An 11,550-nucleotide genomic window follows, 5' to 3' on the forward strand; every position below is an offset into this window, starting at 1 on the left:
ACCCAGCGGGGCTTGATGGGGGACCTCAAGGTGCGCCTCCCCGCCCCAGTGCTGGGCCAGGGGACCTCAGGCTGCTCCCCTTGCCTGGGGCTGGGGGACCTCAGGCCATGCCCCCAACCCAGAGGGGCTTGATGGGGGACCTGAGGCTGTGGCCCCTCCCAGTGGGGCTTGATGGGGGACCTAAGGCTGTGCCCCCTCCTGACACTGAGCCAGGGGACCTGAGGCTGTGCCCCCCACCCAGCGAGGCTGATGGGGGACCTCAAGTCATGCTCCCCCCCTGGCTGGGCTTGACGAGGGACCTCAGGCCACACCCCCTGCCCAGCGGGGCTTGATGGGGGATCTCAAGGCACGGCCCCCACCCTGGCCTGGGCTGGGGGACCTCAGGCCAAGCCCCCTGCCCCAGCGCCAGGCCAGGGGACTTGAGGCTGAGCCCCCCACCTGGTGGGGCTTAACAAGGGTGGGACCGGCCGAGTCTGGATCTAGCCCAATGGGGAGGTGCCAGCTGGGTCTGGATCTTGCGCGATTTTGAGGTGCACATGGGTGGATGGGGACTTGACTCTGGATCCTGTGGTGTGCCCCAGACTCTGACAGGAGGAAGATTTTTATATACATTTTACTAATTTTCTTTCATCTCTGATACTTCTATTATAGAGAAAGGGCAAATAGCAATATTAAAATATTTCCTCTAATTAATCCCCTTTTAATGTGCATGGATTTTGTGCACCAGGCCACTAGTCTATATATATATAAAAGCGCAGCAACTGAACAATGGTGGAATGACCAGAACAACTGGCCAACCAGTTGCTATGATGTGCACTGACCATCAGGGGGCAGATGCTCAATGCAGGAGCTGCCCCCTGGTGATCTGTGCACTCCCACAGTGGGAGCGCTGCTTGGCTGACAGGGATGAACGGCACTCCTACAGTGGGCTGATCCCCGCAGGCCACGCCCCCACCAGTGCATGAATCTGTGCACCAGGCTTCTAGTATAGATATATTTTTATAGTTTTAATAGAGGCCCAGTGCACAAAAATTTGTGCACTGGCAGGGGGGTCCCTCAGCCAAGCCTGCCCCCTCTCACAGTCCAGGAGCCCTCAGGGGATGTCCTACTGATGGCTTAGGCCTGCTCCTGGTGACCCTACAATCAGGGGAAGGCGCTGCCCCCATCACCCCACTACTGATGCCACTGCCGGCTGCCGCAGCTGCTGTTCCTTGGACCTCGCAGCCACCACAGTGTTTTCATCAACACGGACTCCAGTCCCTTCACCATGAAAAAATGACAACTTTCTTTAGGCATTTTCAAAATGTCTCTATCATATATGACATTTCTTTCTTTTTTTTATCCTCACCTGAGGATATTTTTCCATTGGTTTTTAGAGAGTGTGGAAGAGAGAGGGAAAGACAGAGAAACATCAATGTGAGAGGGACACATCTATTGGTTGCCTCCTGCATGAGCCCTAATCTGGGCCCCGGCAAGGGAGGAGTCTGCAACCTAGGTATGTGCCCTTGACCAGAACTGAACCAGGACCCTGCGGTCCACAGGCCGAGGCTCTATCCGCTGAACCAAACTGGTTAGGGCAGGATATGACATTTCTTAGCCCCTCCAGCAGCAGACCTCCATTTTTTCCTCTAGGAGTGAGGTGGAAAAACCCTAGATCACCTTCTTGGATTCTTATTACCTAAGCAAGTGGCATACCACAAGCTTAGTCAATGAGTGGTCAGAAAAGGTGTTTCCTGTGCAGCCCTCATGCAGAGGCAGGACTTCCATCTCACTGTGGCTCTCTCTGGGCCACGCAGCCACAGTGGCTTTGTCAAGAAGGACGTCTGGAAGGTCATTTGGAAGAAGTCCTGTTTAATTAGCATACTACCCTTTCATTAGTATAGATATTAGTGTTCTGTTTAACAGTAAATCATGATAATTTCCCTGTAAAAGGATTCTAATAGATAATAATTCTTTATGTGAATAAGTCATAATTCAAATGTTTCTTGGTTGTTTTGAAATTTATTTTATGAAAGATATTATAACTATGATATTTGTTGCAAATTTTTCATATTATATGATTTGCCTTTTAATCTTTTGGTATTGGAAGCCTTAATTTTTATTTAGTTGATCTGTTCCATTATGATTTTGTTCTTTGCTTTTTTGCCTATGATGTCTTTCACCTCAGATTCAGTTATTTATTCAACTTTGGAAAGCTGAAATTTAATTAGAAAGGTGATTGTGTTTATTAAATCCTAGACTTAAGGAAATTATTATCCTATCTAATTAAAGAGTAATATGCAAATTAACAATCACTCCGCTACACCCGTAAGCCACGCCCACCAACCAATCAGGAGCGAGTATTCAAATTAACCCAACCAAGAAGGCTGCAGCCACAGACCGAGCAGGAGGCTTGGGTTTCCCCAGCAATGGAGGAAGCCAAGCTTCCCACACACCCTGGAGGGCTGTGGACTGCACTCAAGGCTACAAAGTTTCAATTATAGAAGATAAATACATCCCAACAAAAATGGCGGCAGCCACGGAGCTGGAGAGAACAGGAGGCTTGGGTTTCCCTGGTGATGGAGGTAGCCAAACTTCCTGGCCGGCCCAGGCCTCCACTCAAGGCTAAAAAGTTTCAATTATAGAAGATAAATAAATCCCAGATACCAGGGCCTCTGCTTAGGTCACCGGGGGGTGTGGCCGGCCTGCAAACCACCACAGGCCCCTCACCCAGGCCACCCCATGCCCAAAGGAACCCCTACCCTGATCCAGGACACCCTTCAGGGCAAACCAGCCAGCCCCCACCCATGCACCAGGCCTCTATCCTATCTAATAAAAGAGTATATGCAAATTGACCATCACTCCAACACACAAGATGGCTGCCCCCATGTGGATACAAGATGGCCACCAGAAGATGACCAGCAGGGGAGGGACCAGATCTGCATGGGAGGGCAGTTGTGGGCCATCAGGCCAGCAGAGGAGGGCAGTTGGGAGGGACAAGGCCTGCAAGGGAGGGCAGTTGGGGGTGATCAAGCTTGGAGGGGAGGGCAGTTAGGGGTGACCAGGCCAGCAGGCCGGCAGAGGAGGGAAGTTGGGGGCGACCGGGCCTGCAGGGGAGGGCAGTTAGGGTTGACCAGGCCTGCAGGGGAGGGCACTTAGGGGTGACCAGGCCTGCAGGTGAGGACAGTTAGGGGCAAACAGGCTGGCAGGGGAGCAGTTAGGCATCAATCAGGCTGGAAGGCAGAAGCGGTTAGGGGCAATCAGGAAGGCAGTCAGGCGAGCAGTTGGGAGCCAGCAGTTGGACATCCCTTGAGGGGTCCCAGATTGGAGAGGGTGCAGGCTGGGCTGAGGGACACCTCCCGCCCCATGCATGAATTTCGTGCACCAGGCCTCTAGTTTTTAATAAGAGTAATATAATTATCCCAGTCAGAAGGATATAACTTTAGTGAACAGGAAAAATACAACTAAAAGAATAAAGTACCAAGTCCTACTTGTAAGACTTTTTATGTTTCCTTCATTATTACTATTCTTCTTTTTATTTATTTATTTTTTTTTAAAATTACAGTTGACATTCAATATTATTTTATACTAGAGTCTTGGTGCACGAAATTTGTGTTCTCAGCGGGCAGGGGGAGAGTTGTCCCTCTTGTAGTCCGGGAGCCCTTGGGTATGTCCAACTGACGGCTTAGGCCCGCTCTCCAGGGGGAGTGGGCCTAAGTCATCAGTCAGACATCCTTACCACCACTGCGCTCGCCAACCGGAAGTCTGGCTCAGGGCTTCTGGTTGAGCGGTGCTTCCCCTATGGGAACGCACTGACCCCCAGGGGGCAGCTCCTTTGTTGAGCGTCTGTCCCCTGTTGGTCAGTCGCATCATAGCATCCAGTCATTCTACTGTCCGGTTGATTTACATATTAGCCTTTTATTATATAGGATTAGTTTCAGGTGTAAAGCATAATGCTTCGACATTTATACAATTTATACTAATACTAGTAGCCCATTTGCACGAAGATTCGTGCAATAGACCTTCATTCACCTGGCTGCCTGCACCAGTTTTCTGCCGGCACCGGGGACCCAGGCCTTGGCTGTGGCCACCGCCTTCTGCCTTTATCAGTGTCGGGGCTTGGCCCCGGGTGGTGGCCTTGGGCTCGGCAGCACCCAGCGTCCCTGCTACCGATCGCAGGAGCCGACCCCCAGTGGTTTCCTGCGATGGGTGCAGGCTCCCGGCTGGTGCCCAAGGCCCGGAAAGCCTCCGCCCCAGGCTTTCCAGGCCTTGGGCTCGGCCGCACCCAGCGTCCCTGCTGCCGATCGCAGGAGCCGACCCCCAGTGGTTTCCTGCGATGGGTGCAGGCTCCCCGCTGGTGCCCAAGGCCCGGAAAGCCTCCGCCCCAGGCTTTCCCGGCCTTGGGCTCGGCCGCACCCAGCGTCCCTGCTACCGATCGCAGGAGCCGAACCCCAGTGGTTTCCTGCGATGGGTGCAGGCTCCCCTCTGGTGCCCAAGGCCGGGAAAGCCTCCGCCCAAGGATTTCCCGGCCTTGGGCTCCGCCACACCCCAATGTCCCTGCAACGGTTTCCTGGTGGGCGTGGTTGGTGGGCGTGGCTGGGTTAGTGGGCGTGGCTTGGGCGTAGCGAAGGTGCGGTCAATTTGCATATTTGTCTATTATAAGGTAAGACTAGAGGCCCGGTACACGAAATTCGTGTATGGGGCAATGGTGTGTCCCTCAGCCCAGCCTGTACCCTCTCCAATCTGTGACCCCTCGAGGGATGTCTGACAGCCTGTTTAGGCCCAATCCCGGTGGAGTTGGGCCTAAACAGGCAGCCGGACATCCCTCTCACAATCCAGGACTGCTGGCTCCCAACCGTTCGCTTGCCTGCCTGATTGCCCCTAACCGCTTCTGCCTGCCAGCTTGTTCACCCCCTAACTACTCCCCTGCCAGCCTGATTGACACCTAACTGCTCCCCTGCCAGCTTGATTGCCCCTAACTTCCCTCCCCTGCTGGCTTGGTCGCCCCTAACTACCCTCCCCTGCTGGCCTGGTTGCCCCCAACTGCCCTCCCTTGTAGGCCTGTTCCCTCCCAACTACCATCTCCTGCTGGCCTGATTACCTACAACTTCCCTCCCCTGCTGGCCATCTTGTGGTGGCCATCTTGTGTCCACATGGGGGCAGCCATCTTTGACCACATGAGGGCGGCCATCTTGTGTGTTGGAGTGATGGTCAATTTGCATATTACCTCTTTATTATATTACCTCTTTATTATATAGGATACTTATAAGTGCCTTACCCACTCCAAAATTCTGTGAATGTGTTTCTAAATTTTCTTCTAATTCTTTTATAGTTTCACCTCTTACACTTTAACCATTTGGAGTGTTAAATTTTCTATCTGCTAAGATATAATTTATTTTCTTTCAAAATGAGCCTGATTCTCAACCCTCTTTGTTGACAAATTATCCTTTCCCACTATCTGAGATGGTGTTTGCTAATGTTCTGTTCATCTTCAATTAATAAGAATTCCCTCCTCACCTCCCCCCACCACCCAGTATTTTAACCAAAATTATGGGTAGCTTTTTCTCTTTACATCTTTGTCTCTTATATTTTGTCAAAATTTTGATATTGGTAATGTATTGGTTTCATTAAATGTTTCAAAAATAGAGTATTTCACACTTTTAAATACTCAAAAATGCTTTATAGAGCATGGAAATTTCTGTTCCCTGACACTTGAAGGATCTCACTTATACAACCATTGAATTCTAGAGCGTTCCTTAAGATAATTCCTCTAATTTTAAAAGTAATGTAAATAGCTATGGAGCTATTAAGATATTTTATTCCTATTGAGTCATCTTGATCATATATATTTTATTGTAGACTGTACATTACATAAAATGTTTAGAATTTTTGTTTCAAAAATATTTGTATAAAAATTTGTATAGAATATTTGTATAAGGTATTCGCTTATACATGTTCTCATTTTTTATTATATTTGTTTTAACATTACTAATTATGTTTGTTTTTTCTCTTTTGCTAAATAAATCAAATGGTACTATTTTTACAAAGAACCAACATTTGAATTTTAAAATAAATTTCTATTATTTTCAAATTTATTTAATTATTCTAAATTTTATTTCTTCCAACTTTTCTAAGGTTCTGTTTTTCTTCTGACTTTTTAAGTTTAAATAACTGCCTTCATGAATAAATTTGGTCATATCCAAAGTTTCTATTTTTATTTTCATCCTCATTATTTTCTAAATCAGTGTTTTTCAAGTAATGTGTCTTGACACATTAACAAATGTTGATACATTAAACCATATCACAAGAATTTTGTTGGTTTCAGAAAATTTATTGAAAGACTTTTCATTATTATTATTATTATTTTTAAATATATTTTATTGCTTTTTTACAGAGAGAAAGGGAGAGGGATAGAGAGCTAGAAACATCGATGAGAGAGAAACATCGATCAGCTGCCTCCTGCACACCCTCTACTGGGGATGTGCCCGCAACCAAGGTACATTCCCTTTACTGGAATCGAACCTGGGACCCTTTAGTCTGCAGGTTGACGCTCTATCCACTGAGCCAAACCAGTTAGGGATTTTCATTATTTTTTAATACAATAAGTTAATCTGTGTAACTTGAGATTTGTTGATCTTTATAACTTGGATACTTAAAAGATCTCACTGGTAAACTGCACCTAAGTTATTTTTAAAAGATAAGTTTTTAAACTTGCATTTATGTCAGTTTGTAAGGAATTTATAATTGAATTTGAAACAACCTATAATACTTGTCTTAACTTGGGGGATTCAACTTTTTTATTTTTATACTAGAGGCCCAGTGCATGAAATTTGTGCATGGTGGGGCGTGTCCCTCATCCCAGCCTGCACCCTCTCCAATCTGGGATCCCTCGGGGGATGTCTGACTGCAGGATCAGGCCTAAACCAGGAGTCAGACATCCCTCTCACAATCCAGGACTACTGGCTCCTAACCACTTGCCTGCCTTCCTGCATAACTGCCCCTAACCACTCTGTCTGCCAGCCTGATAGCCCCCTAACTGTTCCCCTGCTGGCCTTATTGACACCTAACTGCTCCCTTGCTGGCCCAATCACCCCCAACTGCCCTCCCCTGCTGGCCCGATTGCTCCCAACTGCCTTCCCCTGTGGACTGAGGGGACTGGGGGACTCTGTCTGGATGAGACGGGGCTGAGGGGACTGGGGGACTGAGGCTGGATGAGGTGGGGCTGAGGGGACTGGGTGACTTTGGCTGGATGAGGTGTGCAGCGCCTGCCACGCCCCGGCGGGGCTGAGGGGACTGGGGGACTCCAGCTGGATGAGGTGAGGCTGAGGGGACTGGGCGCCACCATCTTTTGGCTGTGGGTGCCGCCATATTGTGAGGGCATGGCAGTCAATTAGCATATTCCCTCTTTATTAGATAGGATGATATATTTGATGTTTTCTGTCTTGTGTTAAATTTTTATTATGATCCTGTAGTTGTTTTTTTTAATGCAACCATTCTCTTTTTCTGTTTTTTACTATTTTAAACTATCCTATCTAATAAAGAGCAAATATGCTAATTGGTCCTCACGCCATCACAAAGATGGAAGCGCCCACAGCCAATAAGGAGGGAATATGCTAATTGACTGCCATGCCCTCAAAGATGGTGGCGCCCACAGACAATAAGGAGGGAATATGCTAATTGATTGCCACGCCCTCAAACATGGCGGCACCCAAGCCAATAAGGAGGGAATATGCTAATTGACTGCCATACCCTCAAAGATGGCAGTGCCCACAGCCAATAAGGAGGGAATATGCTAATTGAGTGTCATGCCCTCAAAGATGGTAGCGCCCAGAGCCAATAAGGAAGGAATATGCTAATTGACTTCCATGCCCTCAAAGATGTCGGTGCCCAGTCCCCTCAGCCCCGCCAGGGTGGCAGGCATGCACCTGCCTCTGGAGTCCTCAGTCCCCTCAGCTCACCAGCTGCCCAGGACTGGCCCGAGGTGCAGGCAAGCCTCAGATGGTGGCTGCCCAGCTGATGCCTGAGGCACAGGCAAGCCTTGGATGTCAGCTGCCCAGCCACCCAGGGCCGGCCCGAGGTGCAGGCAAGCCTTGGATGGTGGCTGCCCAGTCACCCAGGGCCACCCAAGGCTCAGGTAACTAGGGCTGGCTGAGGCTTGCGCTGCTGGCAATGGCAGCAGCAGAGGTGTGATGGGGGCATCGCCTTCCCGATGGCTAGTTTGCCTCCCACCCCTGAGGGCTCCCGGACTGTGAGAGGGGGCAGGCCAGGCTGAGGGACCACCCCCTTCTTCCCCCCTGCTCCAGTGCATGAATTTTCATGCACTGGGCCTCTAGTTTTTTATATTATTGTAAAATTTAAAATACAGTGATTTTGAATATTTACATTGTGTTTCACATGTGACTTGTGGCTATGATTGTATTTATTCAAAAATATGGTCCAGGTTTTCTTTTCTAATTTTCAAAATCTAGTGCAATTGCATCTTCTGAGTCATTTTTTCCATGTTAGGCGACGAATTTAGCATGCTTGTAATCATCTTCCCTTTTAATATAATTTGTGTTTTATTGTCTCATTGTTGTAATTTCATTATTTTTTATATTATACATCTTTTCTTTCAAGATTCATTTCTTACTTATTTTAAATAACCATTTAAACTCAATTTACTTTTTAGTTGGTTTCAATATCAACTGTTAATCTTTGTTTTTTTTCTTACCATGATTTCCTTACTTTTGGTTTTTAAATTTAGATTTCTCTCTCAGTAGAAGCATCTCTTCAGGTGATTTTTTTCAATATTGTGGATGATACATTTTTCTCAATATGCCTGTATTTTACCATAACTTTCTATTTCCTTCATGCCTGAATGACAAGTTGGCTTAACATAACATCTTTAGCTCACCAATTTTTTTTCCTTCTAAATTCTATGGTTTATTTGTTCATTGCCTTTTGGCCTTTCCCATTGCAAAAGAATAGTCTGAAGCCAATCCAAGTTTGATTTCTCTGTTAGTAATATGTTGTCTGGAGGATTTCTTGTTAGATGGTTTTGTTTATTCTTGTAAGTCTAAAATTTTGTCACCATTTGGTTTATTTTCAATATTTTACTCTAGGCCCATTTTAACTTAAGAGTTATCTTTGACAATTGTGTCCATATTTATCTCATCATAAAGTGCTATTGATTTATTTCTCCTAATTATCTCTGAAATCTTTCTTACTCTCCTCTGCTACACTCAAAGTCAAACCACTGTTATGTGTTACTTCTTACCATAAGAGCCCCTGGCTTACTTCTTTACAAACCTACATACTGTAGCTAGAGAAATTGGTTTTTCCCAAATTCAAATTTGTTTTCCTCATAAACCTGCCTGAATTAGCAAACATCTAACATGGATTTATCACAGAATATTTCAAATTGCAGGTGGGAATCCACTGGTGAATCATGAAATTAATTTGTTAGATCATAAAAGCATAAAAATCATTTTATACATGAAATATACATATGTAAATGTATGTATATATACACATATATAAAATATATATAATGCCATAAGTCTAAACAAAAGATTTCACAAACTATTACCTACTTTTTTTACAAGAAAAATATTCTAATTTGTCCTATTTGTATTGTGTTCTATTTCATGTTTTTTAATGCTTTCGTGATCTAGCAAATTGATTTCTATATATGTACATATGGATTATGATGTCAAAGTATCTCTTACTGAATATCTTGGTAAAAAAGTGATTGAAGTATCTGACCTACAGTGCCCTAGATGGTCTGGCTCCTACCTACCTCCTCATTGTCATCTCATATATATTTCTCCTGACTCTCAGTCCCAGTCTGATTGGCCTTATAGTTCTTCGTTCATGCTATGCTCCCGTTTGCTAAATAACTTTTCATATCTTATACTCTCTCTGCCTGAGAATCTCCAGTTTCTTGCTTAATTTCCACTGTCTCTCAGACCTCTTATGAAATATAACTTCCTTAAGAAAACCTTTTCTGACCTCCTGACTAGGTAAAATCATCCACATTTTTGTCCTGATTGTAATTTTATATTTATTCATGTGGTTATTTGTCTGTCTCTCCAATTACCTACAAAGGCTATGGCAGATGCTTCTTTTTGCTTTTTTTGATACTCTGTGTACTTTGTAGAATGAAACCTGAATAATTATTTGCATATATATATATAACAGCTGGTTGTATATTCACACATGGTTTGGTTTTAGTTTGGAACGATTGTTTTTCACTGTAATTTTGGTTACTGCTTTGTTTTAATTTCTTGTTTCTTCCTACTCTTTTTAAAAAAATATATCTTATTGATTTTTTACAGAGAGGAAAGGAGAGGAATAGAGAGTCAGAAACATCGATGAGAGAGAAACATCGATTCAGCTGCCTCTTGCACACTCCCTACTGGGGATGTGCCCACAACCAAGGTACATGCCCTTGACTGGAATCAAACCTGGGACCTTTCAGTCCGCAGGCCGACGCTCTATCCACTGAGCCAAACCGGCTAGGGCAGTCTCTTCCTACTCTTATACCTTCCTTGTGAAGATTTAGATTCTTGTAGTAGATACATTTTTTCTCTTTTCATATTGACTCAATATTTTAATAGTTACTCTTCTCCTCTGCATTCTGAAATAGCTTCTCAGATCTATTCCCCTCAGTTACTGGATTTAAACTGTGTAAATTCTGTGTGTTTTTTCCTGCCACTACTTTTTATTCATTTCCTATTTTCTTACTTGTACATGTTATAGCCTTACCTTATTCTTTTATCTTGTTACTAGAGGCCTGGTGCGCGAATTGGTGCATGGGTGGGGTCTGGCCGATCGGGCTGGCCAGGGGGAGGGGATGCAGGAGGTTGGCTGGCCAGCCCTGCCCACTGGTTGAACTCCTGGTGGAACTCCCAGTCGAGGGAACAATTTGCATATTAGGTTTTTATTATATAGAATCTTTAAGTCTCAGTCTATTTAATCCTTATTATTTTCTGCTTCTTTATCATATCAACCACATATCCCTTCATCTTAATAAGGACTCCACACAATTTTCTAAAACTTTCTTCTGGTTTTATTATAACTTGGTTTCAAAAGTTTAAGTATCCTTTTAGGACTCAGGAGGATGAGATTGCATTCATTTGAGCTTCAAGTGTCTCTCTCTTTCTCCTCCTCCTCCTCCTCCTCCTCCTCCTCCTCCTCCTCCTCCTCCTCCTCCTCCTCCTCCTCCTCCTTCTTCTTCTTCCCCCCTAATACCTCTGTTTTCCTAATACTGTTTGTGCTACTCCCTGTCCACTTAAGAGTTGTAGGTTCTCACATCTCTAGCAGTAGGACAATGTGATATGCAAAACGCCTAGCCCCAGAGCAGTTCTCTAAAGAGGCTCGTTGGCATTAGATGTAACCTTTTTTTGTTTCAGTCTATTTCTCTAATGCACATGATAATTTCTCAGTGTTTTTATAAACTTACTGGATGGGAGTATGGAAAGGGAAGGAAATTGATATTTTGGGTGATGCAGAAATTTGGCTGAACATGGACAGAGAAGCCCTGCTCAGTTCTCAGGATGAAGGAGAGTGTGCATCTCTGAGCTGGGGGAC

This window comes from Cnephaeus nilssonii (genome assembly GCF_951640355.1).
Source record: "Cnephaeus nilssonii genome assembly, chromosome: 9".
NCBI lineage: Eukaryota > Metazoa > Chordata > Mammalia > Chiroptera > Vespertilionidae > Cnephaeus > Cnephaeus nilssonii.